This window comes from Sinocyclocheilus rhinocerous, unplaced genomic scaffold, assembly GCF_001515625.1.
Source record: "Sinocyclocheilus rhinocerous isolate Xijiao unplaced genomic scaffold, SAMN03320098_v1.1 scaffold3777, whole genome shotgun sequence".
Lineage (NCBI taxonomy): Eukaryota > Metazoa > Chordata > Actinopteri > Cypriniformes > Cyprinidae > Sinocyclocheilus > Sinocyclocheilus rhinocerous.
In genome coordinates, this window is record NW_015661951.1 from 64,344 (window position 1) to 76,579 (window position 12,236).

General features: G+C 39.9%; 1 long non-coding RNA gene across 1 annotated transcript in view; it reads right to left on the bottom strand.

Annotated features, from left to right (window-relative positions):
- The window catches only part of LOC107726978 (uncharacterized), a 5,852-nt gene extending 3,336 nt beyond the window's left edge, over window positions 1–2,516 (bottom strand). The window contains exons 1-2 of the long non-coding RNA XR_001638314.1: window positions 2,421–2,516; window positions 1,443–1,444 (exon numbers count right to left, since the gene is read on the bottom strand). This is a non-coding gene — a long non-coding RNA (uncharacterized LOC107726978). The remainder of the gene's footprint in view (window positions 1–1,442; window positions 1,445–2,420) is intronic.
- Between the last annotated feature and the right edge of the window lie 9,720 nt (window positions 2,517–12,236).

Genomic DNA, 12,236 nt, shown 5'->3' on the forward strand with positions numbered 1-12,236 from the left:
GTCATATCAGGTTTCATGAGTCAGGCAAAGTGATATCAGATAGCACTGGCAGTACAAGACAGGAAGAAATGGCAGCAACCATGTCAGAGGATAATGCTGAAAGGGAGGAAAGGGCCTCAGCATCACTCAATACTCTTTTCTCATCCAGCACCAGCCCATCAGCTGAAGGTGTCTCTATCGAATTGAGTATGCCTTTCTCTGTATTAGCTTTTTTAGCATACAAATAATTTTTATCATACTATAAAACAACAGGACACCTATCAGGGATGTTAATTATATCACAGTTAATCATATCTTTTTGAAGAATTGTTATCACTAATCTGTGTTTTCATAGAGAGGAAGATTGAACCGGATCTTGAATCAGCTGTCCCGATGTATCGTAGACAGATCTTAAAGAATACAGATGACAAACCAGACCTAGTTGTTACACTAGATCTGCACAGCTGTGAAAAATACCGTGAACGAGAAATGTTAGCTTTTTATAAACATCCAAATGTTGATTGGACAAGTCCATTAACTGTAAAACTTAATGTATTTATTGGTGCAATGTAGCTCTGCTTGTTTTCATTAATAATTTGAGGATTATTAAATTGTATGTAATCTCTATTAAAAACAGGAGATGCTGCATTAGGGGATTGAGTAAAACGGCACTTTTCCACATTGATAATGGAAAAGCTCCACCATGGATTTGAACTTGACATTGGTGAGTTATAATTGAAAACATTTTGAAATGCTGTACAGACCTTGGACATACCATTTCCTTGACCTCCACTTTAGTCACTGTTAGAAATACAGACATACAGGATGTAATACATTTTAGCTTTTTTTTAGTACATTTAATAGTTATGAGCATAGTTAGCTCTGAGCATTTTGACTTCTGTTGTGAGAGGACGCTGGCACAATGTGGTTGCTGCTTCTCCATCAGTGCGTTAAAATTTATTGTTTTTTGTTTTAATATGTTTTTTGTTTTGATGTTGGATCGGCTGATGTCTCTCGAGTGGTGACTTTTGCTGCCTCTTGACGCTTGGATTTTTTCCTATTCGTCTTTTGGCATTTACCTGCTGCTAATATGCGGCCTTCCTGGATTTTACTTGCTTTTATTCTGGTTTTATTTGGAGTTTACGGCAAGATTTACTTTGATCACCCAGACTTCATCATGCGACAATACTCTGTTTCGGAACTTTTTCAGTATGAACATTCTACGTCTCCTGCTACATGTGTCCTGGATACACTGCGCTCGCTACATCTCCTCCGCCGGCCAAAATACGTTCATCGAGGCTCCCGCCAGAATTTGCAAGTAAGCAGTGCCGGAATAAACTCAGTTTGGACGCAGAGGCGCTTGGATCGTCGTCATCTATGTGTTTGTCCTGCAAACTTTTCCTACCTTCAGAAGTCTACTGCATCCAGTGGAGGTGTCCGTCTTGACACAATCAGGTTTGCACATCTGAATGCTCGCTCTATAAACAACAAAGTGGCTTCAATCTGTGACATTGTTGTGAACAAAGAACTGGACTTTTTCTGCCTCTGTGAAACGTGGAATCAGACAAATGACTATTTGAATCTAAATATGTGTGTTCTGCCTGGCTACACTCGGCCGCGTTCCACTGGTAGAGGTGGTGGTTTTGCTGTCATTTATTGATCTGATGTTGTTTTAACTGAAGTTTCATTACCTTGTTTTTCATCATTTGAATGCTTGCCATTTAAACTGAATGGTCTCTCACCAGTTTTGGTGTTAAATATTTATTGTCCTCCCAAACCTAACTGTGTTTTTCTCATAATTTACTGAGTTTCTGACGCTTGCCAGTGCAATCTGTCCAGTTGTTCTTTTAAATGGTGATTTAAACATTCATGTTGATAACGTGGATTGCGCTAATACGGTGAGCTTTATGGACATTCTAGAATGTTTTAATCTCACTCAGCATGTTAACTTTCCAACGCATAAACACGGTCACACATTAGATCTGGTTTGCACTTCAGGAGTAATCCTTGAACAACTTGAATGTACTGATGTTTGTATAAGTGACCACAAGCTCCTCACATTCAATTTGATTCCTCCGTCCTTGCAGACTGTAAAAGAGCGTGTTATCTGTTTTAGGAAAATTTGTGATATTGATCTTGACCATCTTAGTCTTACTATTGGTTAGTATGGTTCAAATCGTACTTATCTGACCGCCATCAATTCGTAGCAGTGAATGAAGAGGTATCATATCGATCACAAGTGCTGGATTATGACATCACTGAATTCAATGATGAACTGCCTTTAACTGAAAAAATTGTGTTTACTATTGTCATTTTGCATTATTGACACACTATTTTCCTAATTAATGCTGTTCAGTTGCTTTGACACAATCTGTATTGTTAAAAGCGCTATATAAATAAAGGTGACTTGACTTGACTTGACTTGACTATTGGTGACTTACCGGTTGTGGCCTCGGTTGACCAATATAATGCTGCTTTTGCATCTATTCTGGATGAGGTTGCCCCTCTGAAAAAGCGTGTTGTTTCTTTCAAGAGATCATCTCTATGGTATACATCTGAGTTACGTTGAAAGCTAAAGGCAAGCGGATTTAGAGCGGAGATACAAAAACAAAATGGTGATGCTGATTTTAATTCAATTCAATTCAAGTTTATTTGTATAGCGCTTTTCACGATACAAATCGTTGCAAAGCAACTTTACAGCAAATTAAGTTTCTACAATATTTAGTGGTAGCTTATCAGTGGTGACTGTCAGTTAATGTACATATGGCAGATAAATTTACCAATAAAAAAAAACAATTTTATGGTTTTGAAATATTTATATATATTGACAGTATCAGAGACTCTGTGAATAAGAAAGCTGTAAGAACTTTGAAAGTAAAAAGGAATAAATGTAAATTGTATTTTTTTAAATGAGTATGAGGAAACTGCCTTGCACTTATTTTGGTATTGTACATACTTGGTTTAAGTTTAAGACCTTCTTCACTCCTATGGGAAAATGTACTCTTTGGCTTTACTGACTATCCTGACCAAGAGGAACAGTACTTTTACTTAATTAATTTACTTATTCTATTGACCAAATTTCACATTCATAAGTGTAAATTTACCAATAAAAAAAAACAATTTTATGGTTTTGAAATATTTATATATATTGACAGTATCAGAGACTCTGTGAATAAGAAAGCTGTAAGAACTTTGAAAGTTTGTGAACTTTACAATATATTTATTTGATTTTATATATACGTACAAGTGTATGTATGTATGTATATCTTGTATTTTTGTTTTGAAGTTTTATACTTTCCTCCCCCTGGCAACTGTTTTTTGTTTGTTGTAATTTGTCCTTCTATCTTTTTCTTTTCTTATTTTAATGTTGTTTTCTTGATAACATATTGTGTGTTATTGTTCCTTGAATAAAAAATAAAAACAACTCTTTCCACACCTTCTCGCTCTCTCCGCTCTGCTGGTTGTTTTTCCTTGTATCAGCCTCTTGTAAATTAAAAACCATGGGGGGGAAGGGCTTTTTCCTATAACGCGCCTAAGTTATGGAATGCATTACCTGTGTTTATTAGGAATGCTGCTTCCTTGGATTGTTTTAAGAAACTTCTTAAGACGTACCTTTTTACTGAAGCTTTTAATTTATGACTATTACTATGATTTTATTTTTTATATTTGTAGTTTTGGTTGACTTGTTATTTTGTTTGTACACGTTGTAGCGCTTTGAGTATTAAGAAAGGCACATTACAAATAAAATTTATTATTATTATTATTATTATTATTAGTTAATATAGGAAGGGATGATTAAGTATGCTCATCTGAGTGCATTTTACTTGTTATGAATTTTTCAGATAACTGTGGCAAAACGCTGCTCTTCAATGGCGAAGATGATCATAAGGTTCCTTCAACATCCAGAGCACTCTTGGATGGTGATCTGTTCAGAGTTGTGGGAAGAATGATTGGACATATATTTATTAATGAATGTCCACTCTACTTAGGACTTAGTTTTCTTCCCCCTTTTAAGTGGCAGTAAGGATGATACTCCAGTTTTGGAATTGAAGGACTGTCCTGATACAGATGTGATTGAAGTTGTGTCCCTTATATGTATATATACTGTATATATATATATATATATATATATATATATATGTGTGTGTATATATATATAGAGAGAGAGAGAGAGAGTATACATTTTAACCCTTTCAAGTCTTACCTTTTAGCTGGAAAGCCAGAATGAACTGAATCAGAACGAAATAGATAATAATCAACAACCTGGTCATCAACAGGGACTTGCCAGCAGTCAGCAACAGAAGGTGGTTGGCAGAAACCATTCTCCACCATGGGGTATGTATATATTATCATATAAAGGTGGAAGTATGTGTTAATTGCAGTGGGGTATGTACGTTAACTTTTTCAAACTCTACATAAGCCTCTTCACATAACCATTAAGTGTCAGGGTCTGGCGTCTGGTGTTCTCCCTCTCACCACCAGAGGTCGCCATTTCCCATCCTCCCGGACTCCGTTTCCGTTACCTTGACTCCACACACCTGTGCACACACTCACTCACACACAGCTGTGGCCCATCCTGAGGGCTATTTATGCGCCTTCCCCATGCCACTCTGGGCGGATTATTAATTGTTGTTACCTGGACTGATGCAAGCACTAAGTTGCCGATTTTGTGTCATATCCCTGTTTGTGTTCTGAGCCTGTTTTCAGATTCTTAGATCTGTTTGTGTTTCTGTTTTTACCTTTGTTTACCCCTGCAGTTAATAAAGACCTGCACTTGGACCCAGACCCTTGTTTACACGGTGTGTTTCCTGAACCGAGCCGTGACATTAAGTTAGGACAAAAGCTTCAATCTTTCATCATGACTTGCATAGCGTTAATAATTTGTATTGTTTGTGGATCATTTCTAGGTTATTGGTTGACGTGAAAAGCAGATCTCTCAGCTGCGGAGAGGACTCAAAGATACAGGTGTTTTGAGAATGATAAAAGAACGACCCAGTTTAACTGCAGTACTGTTTCCCAGATCTTCTGCACTGCTGATGGAACCAGAGGTAATTGGTCTATTCTGCTTAGAAGAATATACCGTATGGAAGCCATTGCACTAAATCAATCATTTAATTTTCTGTAATACAGTACATATAAAAAAAAAAATCAAATCATATAGCCCAGTAGGGGGGTTGTTTGTAATAAAATACTAGGTCAGTAGATGAATTGCATTGTTACAACCCTATATTAAGGCTTGTATTCAGTGCTGCTATCTTTCTATTAGATTATACTTAGGAGAGTCAGCTGGCCAGAACCGGACAGTGATGAAGATGAAGGCCCTTTGAACCTGGAGCAATCTTGTGATGTTACGGCTTTCTTGCATGAATATATTCAAACAGGTAAAATATGCTATTGTAAATGTTTATTTTAAAAACAAAAAACGTTTAATGTGCGTTTGATGTTTGGTTGCAGATGATTGCATGTGTAGGAATTATGCAAATATTGTTATGCCCAAACTGATGCAGGATCACCTGCTGAACTGTGCGAGTTGCTGAAGTTTTGAACTGGCTGGGCTGTTCTCCCTAAACACCTGCGTGTCGAAGTATCACCTGACTTATCACTGCCAGTGGCTTCAACCTGCCTCACGACACTGAAACTTCCTTCAAGATGCAGAACCTTTCTTGCATTTACACAAGCCATGAGAGCGCAGTTTCATCCACAAGGTATGGCTTTGGCCTTGTCTGAGTTGTAATATTTAAAAGTGTTCATGTAGAAGATGTTTAGGAAAAATTTTAAATGACATGTTCGTTGTCTTCATTATTTTTCACATACATTTCTTGCTTTTATAAAAATGCATGTTCTTGACAGGAAGTTTTAAAGAGCTCTCATTGCAGTGGTGGAAATTCTTATGAGTAAAGTGAAGTTAACCTTATGAGTTAAGTGAAGAACAAATTAATTACAAATGTCAAAGAAAACGTCTCAGATTACGTATGTAACCATGGTTCCCCTTCAGGAACTCGAGCTGCGTCGAGATAATATTCTTCCCGTATCTATAGCCCCACAGTCTCAAATTATTCCAATATCGTGGGGCTGAATGAGAAGGGATATGGGGCGATGCCAATGGTGGAGCAGACGCTCGCGAGCTATCTCTCCCCATCCTCGGCATCGTCCCTGAAGGCCCCGAAGCTTCCCACCAGGCCTGTTAAGCTTACATCTAGTCTGGTTGGGAAAGCTTATACGGCAGCAGGTCAGGCTGGCGCATGCTTGCACACCATGGCGGTGTTACAAGCATACCAGGCTGACCTGCTCAAGGACCTGGTAGCTGAACTGCGTCGGGCCACACATTTGTCCCTCCGAGCCACCAAAAAACGGCCAGAGCTATCGGCCGTTCAATGGCAGCAATGGTGGCCACAGAGTGGCATCTGTTGTTGAATCTGTCCGATATGCAAGATAAGGACAGATTCTTCCTCCTAGATGCCCCGCTTTCGCCCTCTGGCCCTTTCGGCGACGCAGTTAACACTGTCGTCGAGAGGTTTCAGGAGGCAAGAAAGCAAGCGGTGGCGTTTCAACGGTTCCTCCCTCGTCGCTCCCAGGCCCATGGGGCAGCCGTCAAGCTCCTCATACAGCCAGTCACAAAAACAGAGCATTGCAACCCGCACCCCTCCGCAAAAAGAATGGGGGTGGGGGCGACGCTCTCAGTCGGGGTCTTCTAGACCAAAGACGGATCTGCGGACCGTTATTTTGTCGAAGAGGACCTCGACTAAGCGGTCCTGATGCCAACATCGTCAGGCCCCTGAGGGCAGCCCCACCTGGGGAGGAAAGGATAACACCTCAGTATACAGTGCCCGATCCTCCTCAGTGCCCTCACGGAGAGTCACTGATAACCCTGCCACCCTCGGTGCTTCAGGGCTCAGTGAGCTCCAACGAGCAAAATTCCCAGCTGCCGCCCGGCAACGGTACGGCACGGGAGAGCTCGCCCCCTCAAGTGAGGGTTCTACAGCAGTCAGGTCGGTCGTTCCCTGCCGGTTATCCGCTTCAGGGCACCGAACTGGCTCCTCGAATAACACCGGAGGCCAGCCTCGAGAGGCTGGTTCCCTTAGTAGATTTTCTGGTAGCGTGGAAACTTCTACCAAATATCTCAAAATGGGTCCTGCTCACATGAGAGGAGAACTCTGAATTCAGAAAGGAGTAGTGTGCTCATAGGTAACCCTTTGATAAAAAGGGGAGCACTGCTAAACACTACCACGAGAACAGCCCACGGAGCCGAATGAAGCCGAAACCAGGCTATCATTCCGGCTGGACATCATATTGACGAGTGAAGTAAACACTGCAAGTCGAGCACCCGGTTTCTTAATCCAACAGAGGGGGTGCTCACCGAGGACCTACCCTAGAAAAGGACAGAACACACAGGTCCCGGAAAACACTGCAAAGAAAGCTAGCAGATGGATTATACACACAACCACCAGTGCATTAAATACACAATTCCTTATTTACTTGTTCTATTTTTTATTATCTGTGTTTTTTGTTCTGTCACTGTCATTCTGTTACACTGTGGAAGCTTCTGTCACGAAAACAAATTCCTCGTATGTGTAAACATACCTGGCAATGAAGCTCATTCTGATTCTGATTCTGATTCTGATGTTGGAATCGATGGATGCGTGAGGAAAATGGCCTCTTCCATTCCTTCTTGATCTCTGTATGGCGATCAGGAAGAAAAGGAAGGCTCACCTGAGCTGGAGGGTTATGGCCAGAAAGATAACGCTCATCGAGACGACCTCGCGACGTCACTTTCTTTGCCCACTTCCACGGCAAGTCAAGCCTCGCCGTGGCATGATCCATAACTTTCAAAAGCTCATCATACGCAGGGCAGGAGGATTGGGAAGGCTCAGCCTCAGCTTCTTCGCCCTCCTCAGACATTTCCTGCTCTTCCTGGGCTGAACCCAGCATTAATGAAATAACATCATCCTCCATCGGCTCACTCTCGTCCACAGCTGACGATCGCGAGAGGGAAAACCCTTCTTTAAACTCATCGGCCAGGTCCACCTGCGATCCCTACGAGCTCATTCTCCTCCGTGCCTCAGCAGCGGTGGGTCCTGAACAAAGCAGATGGAACTAAGATTTTTTTAAATTTCTCGAAAAGAGAGACAAACGAGAGCGGAGCTATTTTATTGGAAAACGTTCGCAGTGCATGCAGATTGCCCCCTCGAGGACATCGCGTGCGTGCTCTTTGCCCAAACAAACAACGCATAGATCGCGTGTGTCATCAGATGTCAAATAACGATGACACAGATGCACACATCCTCTAAACGCTTTGCTAGTGGTCGCCATAATGAATGAATAGAGATCGCTCTTACCACAGAAATGCATGCTTCAAACAAAACAGTCAATGAAGATGAAGAAGAGGATGATGTGTTCTCCCGGCGCCTATTTATACTATAGTCGCACCGGTAGTGACGTCATGGCTGTCGCCGGCCAACGTGTTGTTGGTGTTTTTTCAATGTATGCTTCAGACACGGGTCACGACGAGGCGCTCCCCATAGCGACCCCTAGAGGACGAAAGGGAACTACTTGTTTCTCACTTTTTATTGTCATACATTTCATCATGCATGTTCTTAGGAAATTTTGTAGTTCAGGCATTGGTCGAAATAAACTCACCAAAGGAAAAGCAGTTTGTGGTGTCCATGCATATTCAAAACGTTCAATGTCTAAAGATCTCTGTCAGTTGGACTACTGTGCTAATGTAGGCATCGATTGCCTCATTTAGTGGCATTTCTCGGTTCGGAAGACCTGCCAACTCCCCTGCCGTGAGATGTCATGGTAACTCTACATCTGGGATTGAAATGCTGTCTGCATCTTCCATGGCATGTGGTCCATCCCAGTCAACACCATAGTCATCATCAACCTTGCTTGTAAATGTTACAAGCATTTGTCATAAAGGCATATATTTTTGTTCTGTTGTAGGGACGAGTGAGGAAATTCAGGTTGTTAAATTACATTAATGTATGTGTTAAACATTAGGATGTTTTAAAGAATGTTGGTAACCAAACAGTTCTGGGGCACCACTGGCTTCCATAATGTTTGTTTCCATACAAGTCAGTGGTGCCCCAGAGCTTTTTGATTACAAACATTCTTCAACATATCTTCCTTTGAGTTCAGTAGAACAGTAGATTTTGAGTTTAAAATGTACAAACATACAGTTTCCGGATCAATTCACTTTACTGAAAAAGTAAAGTGCCTCTCTGTTTTGCAGCCAAAGTTGATATGGAGATTGACCATTCTCCATGAATGGAAAAGTCAAAAGTGACTCAAAGTGGCCAAGTGGAAAAAAGTGAGTATTTTCTTTCCATTACTGAATATCTAGAAATAAGTTATTCTGCATTCCTCTGTTGCTTAAATGAAGATGAAAATACAGAATCAGATTTATTTACTCGACCTCATGAAGCTACAAATCCACATGACTGACTGACTTCTGCAGAAACACAAAAGATGGCAATACATTGTCACTCACTTTAACACTTAGAAAAATACCCAAGTGTCAGCAAAAAGTGCATGAAGGTCACAGATAATTTTTTCAAGCTTTTCAGTCAGTTATGGTGAAAAACGATTTGATTTTAAGCAGTTTTATATGGTCTGCTCTGCAGTGAGCAGCACATCCAGCACTTCCCAGTCCAGTTCCACTGCATTCCTCTCTACAGTTATGTTCATGCATGCAAAGGGTCTCTCAGACAACACAATTTAGTCTGATACCATTTCATTGTATCTACAGGTGCATCTCAATCAATTAGAATGTCGTGGAAAAGTTCATTTATTTCAGTAATTCAACTCAAATTGTGAAACTCGTGTATTAAATAAATTCAATGCACACAGACTGAAGTAGTTTAAGTCTTTGGTTCTTTTAATTGTGATGATTTTGGCTCACGTATCGAATATTGATAATTTTTAAAGTTGGAAATTACAGCATCCTGACAACATTAGAATCTTTCATTTTTCCCAATTGCTAGAAACAATAACAGTATTTAAATTAGTAAAAAGGAACAGGTCAACCAAAAAACTGAAAAAATCTAGACAACTCAACTATGCTTCTAGAGTCCCCCAAAACTGTACATTTTGAATGAGGGCGAATCAACCGGAATTACCTGTAACACAGCGTAACCGCTAGGCTCTTATTCTGCAGATACAAGCAGTGAGGATGATGAAGTGCAAGGATGCCAGGTCCCTGTCCTGGACTTGTCTCTGAGGTGTGGCCAAACGGTCCTGGACGTTTCCCTGTGGAGGGATGAAGCCTTGTGCGAGCTCTACCTTGGAGATCAGGTAGAGCTCACTCATCTAAAGGCGTTCATCTGGGAAAGTTTTCACGGGAAACTGAATTCTTTGACACACAACTGTCAAGGTTCACAAATATAATGCAAAACACATTAGCAGCTTCTCTAGAACTATGGATGCACAAGATAGATTTTTGCCAATATCCAACATTTTTCAACAAGAAAAAAAAACATCAACTTTGGACCCAGACGCTGCAGATGTGAGCTGACCCCGCAGTCTGCTTTTGTCTCCACTAGCTCGTCTACGTCGGCTTGGTGTGTTTCTTCCCTAACATGAAGTTAAAAGCACCAAATAAAAACTGATTAACCTAATATTACAGTTGCAGCATTAACCATTCTTATTACTGGTTGCATGGTTGCTATAGTGCAATGTCACGGAGATATATCAATAAGCCCATACATTCATTGTGCTCTTATAGGGATGTAAACCTGAGTGTAAATTGTATTTTTTGTTAAAATCCAGATTTCTAAAAGAGGAAGTTGCAGACTGTAGTGGTGGAGATTGTAGGTGTTTCTGAACAAGCTGGCAGCCTCACTCTCCTCTGTGGTGACTTCAGAATATAATGTGCCAGCCACCCTCTACCACAGCAGTGTGGACAACCTGATTCTCCAGCTTCCTACCAACCTTACAATTAAACACATAAAGAAACGTGTGATTTATGTTGACTGTGTTCACGACAAATAAAACAAATAGCTTATAGTTTTTCAAAGTTAATTTTGAATTTAGTTTAGTAGCTCAGTTAATTTACATTCAGTAGTAGTAGTTTAGTTATTCAGTCAGTTTAAATTTAGTTGTAGTAATGTTTAGTTTCTGTTCATTTGAAATTGTTCTTTTGTATTGTTTAGTTTAATTTTTAACTTGTGTAAATGTGTTTGTTTCTATGTTTTAAATTTATAAAAGATTTTACATTCAAAAAGTAGTTAGTCTGATATTTTTACACACGTATTTAAAAGTTACTTCAATAATTAGTCATGTCCAACTGTGGAGCACAGACAGAACTGCGATTTTTGGTAAATAGTATAAATGCGTTTTTTTGAAATATTTATAAAATACATAGACATGTATATGTAGTTATATCAATGTTGTTTTTAAAAGATAAAATTAGCTAATATTTGAGGATTAATGTGGTTAACTATCGTTAACACTTAATATTTAACCACTTAACATATTTTAGGCTAAAGTTACCTTGGATGAAGACCGTATTTGCTATTGTTTTGAAATATATATGTATTTTTTATTTTCTTAAACGTGTATGTTATTCAAGTGCAATCATATTCTCATTGAGAATCATATGAATCATAACCCTGAGCGCTTAATTAATCTTAAAGGGATAGTTCACCCAAAAATGAAAATTTAATGTTTATCTGCTTACCCCCAGGGCATCCAAGATGTAGGTGGCGTTGTTTCTTCAGTAGAACACAAACAGAGATTTTTAACTCAAACTGTTGCAGTCTGTCAGTCTTATAATTGAAGTGAATGGGAATCACGGCTTTGAGAGTCATAAAACATACACAAACAAAACCAAATTAAACCCTGCGGCTCGTGATGATACATTGATGTGTAAAGACACGAAACGATCGGTCTGTGCAAGAAACTGAGCAGTATTTATATCGTTTTTTACCTCTGATTCTTGCAACGTCTGAACTGTCCTGATCGCGTTCGCGTCTTCTTCTTCTTCTTGCTTTACGGCAGATCGCAGACTTATAAGTGCATTACTGCCACCTATCTCTCAAATGGACCATTGACACTCCCAATTGAGATTGTAGATAGAGTGTCAATGGTACATTTGAGAGATAGGTGGCGGTAATGCACTTATAAGTCTGCGATCCGCCGTAAAGCAAGAAGAAGAAGAAGACGCGTCACGCGCCGGATGTTGTGAACGCACTCAGGACGCGCTCAGGAAACGACATTTAGACATTGCAGTGCATCAGAGGTAAAAAACGATATAAATA